Raw genomic sequence first — 12,396 nt, 5'->3', positions numbered from 1 at the left:
AATGTAAATCAAAAAGACCTATATACCATATGCCATATCATCCCGTTTACATGACATACTATAAAAGGCAAGACTATAAATATTAAAGAGATCTTGTGGAAGCTGCGGGCTCAAAGCAGAATGTGAAATATATGAATTACAGGGAATATATGGAGGGAAAAAAAGCTATTCTGAATGGCATTTTATGGTATGTACAGGACAGTATGTATTTTCAAAATCGAGAAAGCATTAAAGAATAAAGAGTAACAATACATGTGAGTTTCAAAGGAACCATTATGGAATTTAGGGAGATTTTAAGCTGGAATGATGACTATGTATGTTTCACATGCTTTACATGGGCACATATGCAACTACCCCACTGAATGAAGAATTAGGAAATAAATGGAGTCTACAGGTATTAAGGGGACAACAACAACCACAAAAACACAGGTAAAATCTATACTTGATAAATTTGTTTTCTAAAGGGAAAAGTGTTAACAATTCTGAAATCACTATAAACTATACTTTCAATGGACCCATCATGCAAATTAGTGTGATAATCACTCCTAAAGTGGTGACAAGTGAGAAAAGGGTAAGGCAATAATGATCAATGTGAATTTATGTTTATATTAACACATACGCAGATGGCTACATATAGGGATATCTATAAACATACATCCCCCCACGCACACACATACACACATTCACTTCCTTTTTTTTGGGTTGACAAGAAGCATGAAAGAGTAGCCGTGGGAATGTTAATACCTAAATCTTGGTTCCTAATATTACTTTCCAGCAGAACTGAAGATTTTGGGGTCTAGAACTGAGGAAGAAAATATGAAAGTATGAAACATGTACTTATATGTAGCTCCCCAAATTTGGAAATCAGTGTGTTCAAAATTATAGTAAATATGAAGTTTTTCAAAGTTGCCCAATAAGAAGCCCCAGTTGGCAAACCTGGTGCCATTTGAGCAGAAAATTGAACAAAGCAATATTGGATTAGAACCTTGAGTATACAATGCAAGCATACATGAACCAAGGCTGATATTGACACAAATTCAATAAATAAATGTTCAGAGTAGACAACGCTGTGCAAATTTTAAAGAATTTTACAGACAATTTTTCTCCCTCTATATCTTTTATGCATTGTCTTCCCATATTGACTCACTTCGATAAATTTCATAGTGTGGAAAGAGCAAGTGGGAAAATAGGAAAAACACTACAGCAAGAGTCAAGAGCAACGGTGAAGAGCCTATACATTTTGATATCAGGTGATGCCAAAGATACTTTTCCTCTACTGTGTTCTTCAAAACAAAGTCAGAACAATAACAATAACAAAGTACTTAAGTAATCCCCTCTGCATTGTCAAGATCATCAAAACAAGGAAAGTCTGAGAAACTTTGACAGTAACAAGATTTTAAAGAGGTATTACAGTGTTATATTAAATGTTATAATCAACCCTGGGCTGGACAGATGGCTTAATGGTTAAGGTTCTTACCGGTGAAGCCTAAGTACCCAGGTTTGAATCCCCTGAACCCATGTAAGCCAGATGGTAGTGCATGTGTCTGGACTTCATCTGCAGTGACAGGTTGGCCTGATGTGCTCATTCTCTCTCTCAAAATGGATGAATAGGGCTGGAGAGATGGCTTAGCGGGTAAGCGCTTGCCTGTGAAACCTAAGGACCCTGGTTCGAGGCTCGGTTCCCCAGGTCCCACGTTAGCCAGATGCACAAGGGGGTGCACACGTCTGGAGTTCGTTTGCAGAGGCTGGAAGCCCTGGCGTGCCCATTCTTTCTCTCTCCCTCTATCTGTCTTTCTCTCTGTGTCTGTCACTCTCAAATAAATAAATAAAAAATTTAAAAAAAAATGGATGAATAATTTTAAAATCCTTTTTAAAAATAGAAAGAAAGCATCAGGGAGACTAGGGATATCTCAATTTTGGTATGACCTAGAGCTATACTCTTGTTTCACTACTGGTTCACTGATTTTAAAAATGTGCCATAGAAAGATGAGTAGTGGGATAAACTGTCATATGGTGGATGTGAGTTCTCTGTAGTATTTTTGCAACTTATCAACACATTTGACACTATAAATATTAAAGCTCATTTTTAAACAAAATAAAATGTCCAAAAGAAAGAATACATCTATTTTATAATACGCACACAAGAAAAAAATTTTACAGAGCTAATGCTAAAGAATATTTAATGAGGGTATTACCATGAGATTTTTTTTTTATAATCATGGAAAATGTTAATAAAAATTAAATTAAAAAATTTAAAAAAGAATAAAGAATATTTAATGAACTTTGAAAATATAGCTGAATAGAGTACAATGAAAGTTCTCCAAAAATCAAACATATATAAAGCATAAACACACATGCAAAACCAGTGTATACAGATCTTAGACACAAGAATAGAGATCATAAGAGCTTTGATTTATTCACTAGTATTAAACTATAAATGACTATGGTGGCATGGTGTTAAAATTTCTCTAGAAAATTTGTAACCTAATAGTCTATGTTCATCCAAGTTATGTCTCTATGTTAGAATACCAAATTTAATAAATATATCTTTTTTATAAAAGTTCTAATAATTTAATATTCTGTTTCTATTGAAGTATTTGGTTGATATAATAGAGAATAAGTAAAATAGATTCCCATCAGAAAAAAAAAATTAAAGCAAAAGATTCTATGTAAGTGCTAGAGACAAGGATCAAGTACTTGCTTGCAGAGTCTGATGGCTTACATTTGATTGCATCTTGAGCTCATGTATGGTGGCATGAGGCCCTGGGTTTTCCTCATATTCTCTATCTCTCTCTCACTTTATAAAAGAACAAGTAAATTATAAAGAAATATTCAATATATGCAAGACTGCATGGATTTAACCATATTTTTGAAACTTATTACAGTATTCACAAGACAATTATGTTTAGTATTTCTAAAAGCTTCCCAAAATTTAATAGAAACAGATTGTTTTAAACAAACTGCTAAAGGTATAAAGAAATTGTTGAATTAGAATATCTTTAAGTAATAAGAATGAAGGGATTATTTATTAAATCATGATCAATTACTTTTAGAAAGGTATGATTTATTTATCTCCTACTGGAGCTAATTATGACTGACTAAACTCCTAACTGCTTCTCAGTAACCTCTGGCGAGCTAAGGAGAATTGAACATCCATGACTAACACAGTCTTTAATCACTAGATAACTTCATCTTCTCTAATCAAGATTCATACGATGACTATTTCTTTGTCTCATTTTCACTGTGTCAGCTGTGCATTATCCATAAAACATTCCACAGGCGTGATCTGTGCACAATAACCAGCACCCTGATGCATTGTACTACTTTCACACATTCCTTACAAAACATGTTAGAAAACAGGCTCGGTGTCACATGTTATCAATGAGAAACTGAACACAGAGTAACCATTCTTATCCCAAGGGAAATGGAGGAGGCTGATGCCATAAAATACATATAATACAAATAGGAGGGTCCTAAAGCTGTTATCCATGAATATGCCATGTTGCACAGAAATTTAGAGGAAATAAAGGTTTTGTAAGCAGGTATAAGTCAACTTAACCTTAGCTCCTGTGGTGTTTTGATTCTGGTGTCCCCCATAAACTTAGATGTTCTGGATGCTAGGTTCCCCAGCTATTGAAATTAAAATTGAAAATTAAAGCTTCCCTCTCAAACCTGTAAGCCAAAATAAACCTCCTTTTATTCCCCCACAAGTTGTTCTTGGTTGGGTGATTTCTACCAGCAATGGAAACCGGACTGCTGTGTTGCTTTCTGAAGGTGCAGGAAACATAGAATGGGCAGTAGAAGAAGGTAGTTACAAATACCAGCTAAGGCCACATGACCAGTTACAAAAAATGAGGACTGTAATTGCAATGTTTTTGTCCTACCTTGATGTGGAGTGTCTATACATATGTACACCAATATTAAGATTATATCACTAGCTGAATGTTGTTGAAATTAGATTTTACCTAGTATATTAGAGACCAAGCATTCCTCAAGGAACCTTGCTTTGTGTTGAGGGGAAGATATTATGTTTCCACTTGCATGTGGAATAGTTATACCATGTTAGGTGGAATTATGAGCTTCCTACTGTTTTCATTTGGAAATTAAGTATGATGTAAGGAGATCTAATTTGATGTCAATTTTACAAGGGGTGGTAGTTAAGGTGTTGTCAACTTGATCTGTTTAGTAATACTCAGAAATCCCTTTGAGATGGGTCTCCGAGGTTGCTTCCAGGAAGTATTAACTGAAGGAGGAAGTCCTTCCTCCTGAGCAGAAGACCAGAGTCAACTGAAGACCCATGTGGATCGAAACCCAGTGGTTCCTCAGGATGCCTCCAGAGTGCCTTATCAGGACTGCTGAGGCATCTGGCCACATGGACTGAGCAGCTACCATGTTCCTGGATTCTTGACCCTGCAACTGCTGTTGGACTACTGTAAGCTAATCCAATAAATTCCATTTTTAAAATAATTCATTCTAGCAGTTCTGTTCCTCTAGAGAGCCCTGACTAACACAGCTCCAAAAAATGAAGAGCAGAGATAATAATACAGTTTGTAAATGTATAAAAGCTCAATTGTGGAGGAGGTTAATGTAATTGCATATTTTATAATCCTGCTGAAATCTTTAAATTGTATACATATATGAGGAAGAAATCATTTTGCTTTCAATAAAAATAATTCTTGTGTCTGAATTACTGCTATCTCATTTAAAAACACTTTAAAGTCCTCTCACACTATGAAAAAAAAATCATACTATTATTCATCCTATTTTTGAGATAGGGCTAGGAAATATACTTATTACTTTTGATTCAATATCTTCATTATGGTTATTGAAATTTTTCACTTTATATTTCTAGCATGTCTTGAAATTTTTATACCTTTGACAAGAAATTTTGCCTTAATGACATATATATTTTGTTTTTAATACTGGGATAACCTTCTCTTATACCTATTGCATGATAATAGAGTTATTATTTCCATTATTTTCTGAAATTGGATGATAGGAGACCATGTGTTATATGTCAAAACATGTGATGTGAATCTGAACGAATTTTATTAAGGCCCAGGTGTCAATTATTTTTTCAAATGTTGACACAGATTTAGAAACTACAAAAATTGTAATCATTCAAAAGGAATGATTTAAAAATATTTTTTTGTAAGTGACTCTTGATGCATTTTCACAAGTTATCACTAATATATCATTTAGACAGTAAGTTTTATATTAATTTATAAAAGCATTCATTAATTCACCTAATATAGTTATTGAGAACCTTTAAACAAGAACAAAGTCTTGCCTATAGCACCTGAAAAATAGAAGTCATTTAATCAACTCCTACTGTGGCACTATCCTTTGGAATAAATAGAAAAAAAACAGAGTGAGTAGGACAACTTACACAGAGGAAAGTAAAATTTTCATGTGAAAGACTCTAAAATGGGCTATATAGGAGAACTTATTTGTGAATACATCTAATTCACCTCACTAGAATTCAGAAATTATGTTAATTTTTATTTTTAATTTGTGATCTTTTTGTTACTCAGTAAAGACTTCTAGAAAACATATATTTATTTTTAATTCTCCTTTTTGTTACTCAGTAAAGACTTCTAGAAAACATATATTTTTAATTTTCCATGTACTCTAAGCTAAAGGAAATAATGACAGAGCCATGTTTACTCATGATAAAGCCAGAAAAATTAAAGGAATAATGAATTCTGAAGGTTAGTGTTATAAAGCCTGTCCTTGATAAAAGCTGAAGAATACAGGGAAGGGTCTTCAGACCACTTTTTCTCCATGAGTGCCTTCTGATAGTGTACTTGAAGATATCTGAGCTATGCGTGAGTGGAGTATACATGGTGTCCTCTTTTCAAAGTTGTAGTTATCCTTCTCTGCACTCTATTTTTGGTCCTAATACTTACTAAGTGTAAGCACAACAAAATATTCCAATTTTTAGATTCATTGCCTTTTCCTAAACTTCAAGCAGTGTATTGACTATACTAAGCATTTTCATTAAACATTCAAAAATCACATGCAGAAGCCTAAAGCACTAATGCTATGAACTAAAGAATGCAAAGTTGTTACCATCCTCAAGCCAATCTGCTGGTCTATTTCTGGTCATTGATTTGGCTGAAAAACATCCTGTAGTTTGATAATTACTACTGTTCTTTTAATCAAATACGTCATATAAGAATATTCTACAGGCTGGAGACATGGCTTAGCAGTTAAGGCACTTGTTTGATCCATGTTTGACTCCCTAGATCCTACATAAGCCATATACACAAAGTGATGCACTTGCAAGGTTGCATATTCACACAAGGTGACACATATGTCTGGAGTTTGATTGTAGTGGCTGGAGGCCCTGGCATGACAATTCTCTCTCACTCTTGCTCTCTCTCATAGGAAAAAAAAAAAAAAAGGCCAGTCTGTTGTGCTTGCTTTAAAAGAAAAAAGAATGTGAATGGTTTACTACCTTTACAAGGCCTAGAAATATAACATTTATTGTATGCAATTAGGAATAACTCTGTATGTAACCTTGAAATTAACTCAGAAATAATATTTTCCTAAAGACTAAATTTTAAAGTAACATCAAAATAAATGGTCTCTTCAGGCATGTGTCAAAATGTTCCAACTATTGGGGTTTCCAGTAGATCTTATTATGTTCTGTTAATGAAATAAAAAAGAAATTTCCCTCAAACTTGTCAACACCTCAATGCTTTTCTGAATAAATAGTAATTATGCCTACTAATTGTCTCAACTAAGTAGTTTATAGCAATTAAGTTAACAATTTTAGAAAAAAATAAGGATTATACTTATAAAAGGAAATTAAGTTCTGTACTAAATGACAAAATAGTTTGAAAAGTTACTATGGACCATTAATCCATGTATATGTGACCACAGACCTATTTATCCATTTTATAAGCTACTTAGGAAAGAAAATGAAATGAGTACTGTGAGCACTGTGCAGATGCTTGAACAAAAATAAGCCTCTGTTCTCTATTATAAAATAGATAGATAATGTGATATATGAAACAGTATTTCTACTAATCTAAGTTACTTTATTTCCTGCAACTGAAGCAAAATACCTGAGTGGACTGTTTCAAATGGCAACTATAACCAAGAGCTGTTCTGGAGCCTGTGCCAAGGCATCCAATCCCCTGGCCAAGCTTCAAGGGTCTGGTCTACTCACCTCATGGCAGCTCGGAAACAGAGAAAGATAAAAAGGCATCAGGTCCCAATATCTCACTCAAAGCTATGTCTACATATGATCTAAGATTTCCAAATAGCCTTCTCCCAAAAGTTCCACCAACTCTCATCAGTGCCAGGCTGAATATTCATCCTGCTACGCATGGGACAGTGGAAGACAAATATTGAAACTATGGCACCATCTCTGAGGAAGGTATGAAAATTAAAGAAAAAAATGACAATCTTTTGAGCAGAAGATGAGCTAAAGAGTAGATGTTCAGTAAATTTAAATTACCTAAGTATGTCATAAAAATAGATACTTAGTTAAATTTAGACAACGTCTACAATGATGGAAAATACAACAGTTAAATAAATAAACAGTTAAATAAGTGTGCAATAATAAACAGCTATCACAGGCTTTCAGAAAAAATAAAAATATGAATAGTCATGAAAGAAAATTCTGTAGTAAATATACAGAATGTAGCTTTTATTATTTGAAAAAATTAGTTATGGTGTAGTTATATGCCATGTGCGCCATTAGTCACTTATCTCTGTAAAAGATTAAAATTCTTAACACAACATCCTCATTATTTAACAAGTAGAATAATAAATGACATGAGTGAATTAAGTTAAATTAAGGATGACATAGCAATTACATATTTAAGTTTTAATCTTCCAATAAAAGAGCAGGAACACTTATAACATTCATTGAGCATTTAAAATATAATATCATACATTTAACCTTACAAAAACGTCAACGCATACTGAAAATTAGTAATATTCAAACCAAGCATTTGTAAAACATAAACAAGTAATCAAGTTAACCATACATGAAACAAATTATAAATGAAGAGCAATGAAAAGCTTAAGTCAAAGAAATTTGCACAAAGTAATAAAACAGCCAAATAATATTCAAAAATCAGATAAAAAGTATTAACATTAATGCAGATAACCTTCAGAAATATTCCAGGAGCCACAGGGTGGGAGGGCATATTCAGAGCAACTGCCCACCCACAACAATGACTGACTGCTGCTCTCACAACTCCTAAACCATAACCCCACGGTGCATGTCAGCAATCCTCCTGAGGAGGGCCCTCAGTGGAATGGGGTAAGAGAGGAGGGAAACAATGGTACCAACATGTTATGTGTCCATACAACTTTTCTACTTAATACAATATATTTAAAAGGCAGTTCACTAAGGACTATGCATGGTTAATGAACATTTTTTATCATTAATTTGAAACAAAGTTGCCCATATGCGAATTTCTATTTTAATTAAAAGAACTGTGCTATTGAGGTCCATTTTTACATATGAGTCTGTATAAATCACAAAATTTCATGCTAATGTTATGATTCATTGAGTTCTGATGCCCACAGAACAAGTCTGTCATCTCCCCAGGGTCTCTGGGGCTTTGTGGTTACTTCCTGCCCCTGGACCTGATCTCTGAGAGTCACTGGTCTGCTTTCAGTAAAGCTTTGTTTTCCTCAAATTCTAGAAAATTTGAATTCTAAAATTTCATACAGCCTTTTTATGTACTATTTTGGGGGATTAACTTTTTTTTATTTCTATGTTGGCTTATAGATCAGTAGATCCCATTTTTTAACAACTCAGTAACAGCTTTTTCCATATATAAGTCACATATATTGTGCAATTAATAAAGAGCAAAAAGTGCTATGATATATCAATATATGAACACAAATGTTTCATATTTATCTTTTATTTTAACAAATATAGGCTAGTACATATTATAGTAATTACTTTATATCAGTAGAAATCTCTTGACTTAAAATTACAAAATAAGTATTATGTGCATATAGTTTATATTACATGTAAATGAATTGGTATGATCAATTATGGTAATCCATGCTACTATTAAACATTTAATTCTGATATCTATGTTTAGCAATTCTTGGTATCATCTTTTAAATGAATGGTAGACTCTGATCATTGATGTTCCACTGAAAGGTTTTAAACTATAACAATTAGACCATAAGAATTAGCCTTACTTTGAATTTGTACACTGTAAATACCCACAGACAAAGAAAAGTTATTGACATCAATAACTGATACAACTAGTCAGAATCTCCTTTTTCAAGTTCTTATGTATGGTTTACTGTCTTAGCTATATTAGTCACACTGGTAAAAATTTAAAGGGATGTATTTAAATTCATAAGAATTATTTCCATAATTCCCTATGCAGTTTAGATAGTATTTTACAAGGGAGTTTTTTCTAACATGTACAATGCCACTACATTTTGAAATCTTATGACCTAATAACTCCATTAACATGTAGTATTCAATATTCCTACTCAGCTGGATTCCTATCTTTACATATTTTTGTAAAACTCTACCTGACTATACAAGAAGTATAAAAATATGAAGATGAATTTTCTGCTCTGTCTGGTTTACCTGCCTTATGACACACAGAGACTCTGAATGACTACACTCATCAGGAAGACACATCCACACAGTGGAAACATCCCACTGGACAAAATGTCCTGGGTAGCTGGTCTTGCTTCAAACTTCTCTAAACTGCCACCCTAAATCCCGGTTGCCTAACACCAGTCTGTTTACTCTGTGGACAGGAACCTTGGTAAAAATGACATTCTATAAAAGGGGATTTTTGTGACTCAATCGATGACCCACAATGAGGAGCTAGCAATGATCTCATGGTAGTGCTCTGCTCTGTGCCATTAGGGAAAGACGGAGGGGCTTGTAACTTCTGTAGTTGATGGTTGGCCTGTGTTCATACTCCCTGAGAAACCCTTCCATGCCCTATGAAGCATGATGTTGTACAATTTTTACTAACCGCCCAGGACAAGACTCAGATGTAGTGACTCTGGTGGGAGTTGCTTGGAATGAAACTGTACAATCACTTTCTTTACTTGAAAGTACTTAAGGGAGTGATTCTATCCCAAGTTTGTAAGGTCCTGGATTTTCAAGTGCTACTTCCTAGCTTCCAAAAGAGCATCAAGAGATTACCAAGTCTATAGTTAAAGCAGCCTAATTTCTGCACTCATCAGCCTGTGGAAAATTTCTCATTCCTATTTTTATCAGTACTGAAAAGGAGCTTGATGATATTAACCATGGACAATGGATGCTTATCAGAGTGTTACCATATTGCATACCCTTGTTATTTTGTTTTTTCAAGAAAAGCTTCAGGAAGTACTTTTTAATTCTGCTAAGAAATATGATTGTAGTGATTTGTTTAAAATTATGGTAAAATTTAGGTGTCTCAAATAGTCTAAACCTATGATCATTTAGTCTTATTTTACAGAGAGTTACTTATGAAAAGTGAGCAAATTCTTTTCAAAATGTAGATGTCTGGGCCCCCTTAGAACATGTGAGACTAGGACCAGAATGTCTGTGATTAATAACATCTCTGCAATCCTAATGTGAAGCCCAGACATATAATCCTTTCACAAGTTGTTTTTGAAACATAACATGAAAAAGTCATGAACAAGTATAGGAGCATATGAAAAAATGTCATATTATATTTAATATTCTGGGAAATGTCCTGATGACTTATGGAAGTGGCATTACAAATATATAAAGACTAGGGATAGAGAGACTTTTTTCAATGGTTAAGGTGCTTGCCTGCAAAGCCAGATGACCCAGGTTTTATTCCCCAGTACCCATATGTAGCTGGATGCACCAAGTGGCACATGCATCTGGAGTTCATTTGCAGTGGGTAAAGGACTTTGTGCACCCACTATCTGTTTCTCTCTCCCTCTTTCTATGTATTTCTGCTTGCAAATAAGTAAAAATATTTTTATAAACTAACACTTCATTATATATATATATATATATATATATATATATGTGTGTGTATATATATATATATATGTATATATATATATATATATATATATATATATATATACATATGAGAAAGAGACTGACTAAAGGTTAAAAACACTTTAAAAGAAATATTATAAATGAATGAAATTTAAGGAAAATGGCTGCTATTTTTAATGAATGGTGGAGGCTTTTTCTACTGTATGGTTAATACTGTTAAAGTTAGTATTTTACTAACACTTTTAAAAATATTTCTTTATGAACAGGAAACTGAGAGAAAGGGGGTGGGGGGAGGTAAGAAAAGAGAATGGGCACATCGGGCATCTTGCTGCGGCAAAGAACTCCAGACACATGCACCACTTTGTACATCTGGCTATACATGGGTGCTAGGGAACTGAACCTGTGCTGGCAGACTTTATAATCAAGTGTGTTTAACTGCTGAGCAATCTCTCCAACCCTGGATTAGTTCTTCTACAAGCATATTGGCATAAACAATACCAGCCTGTACGGAGGTCCTTTCTGGTCACTGTTGGTATTCACTGCACTTATACGTGATGCTGTGACCCAGGGAGAGGGCCTTTGCCCATTCCGCCATTTCCCCCCCCCCAAAAAAAACCATCAAAACTGTGATCTTTCATTGCATGAAACTTGTAGTACAAATGTGAACAAAGATCTAACCACCCCCAAATATAGAACCAGTGACACAACAAAGTAATGATTACACAGAAGTCCTTGATGAAACAGTTTGTTGAGCTGTGACAGAGCACATTCCCAAATAGTAAGATCATGTGTGATGATGCAGAGGCAGCTGCACCACCACAAAGCCCTCCCTCGCACAGGGGAAGTTTCATGGATGCTATATCCCTGGAGCTCACTGCTGGACTCGCTCACCCTCTGTAGGGTTTAGTAATGATCAGGTATTGGGTCAACTCTCTACAAGTAGGTTGAAATAATGTGAAGACATCCTGTGTGGACATTCCTTTCTGCATAGTTCTCTTTGCCACCTCACTTCTATGTGGTGCTGTAATTTACCCAGGGAGCTCTTTTCCAAGACTACAAGCATGATGCTGTGTGAACCTTCCAGCTACCAGAATTGTGGAAGATCATCGTCTTTGTTATAGAGAATACCCAGTCTTAGATGTTTGTTTTGTTTGAGTAATAGAAAACAGACTAAGATAAAAATATAACAAAGCATGGGCTGGAGACATTGCTTAGTGGTTAGGGCACTTGCCTGCAAATCCTGAGGATCCAGGTTCAACTCTCCAGATCCTATGTAAGCCAAATGCACAAAGGTGAGGCAAGCCCAAGGTCACACATGCCCACTAGATGACACAAGTGTCTGGAGCACAATTGCAGTGGCTGACGCTCTGCCACACCAATTTCTCTCTCTCTCTCTCTCAAACAAAAAATAAAAAAGAACAAAA

Source organism: Jaculus jaculus, chromosome 16, assembly GCF_020740685.1.
Source record: "Jaculus jaculus isolate mJacJac1 chromosome 16, mJacJac1.mat.Y.cur, whole genome shotgun sequence".
NCBI lineage: Eukaryota > Metazoa > Chordata > Mammalia > Rodentia > Dipodidae > Jaculus > Jaculus jaculus.
The sequence above is the reverse complement of the archived record's forward strand: the minus strand, read 5'-3'. Positions refer to the sequence as shown.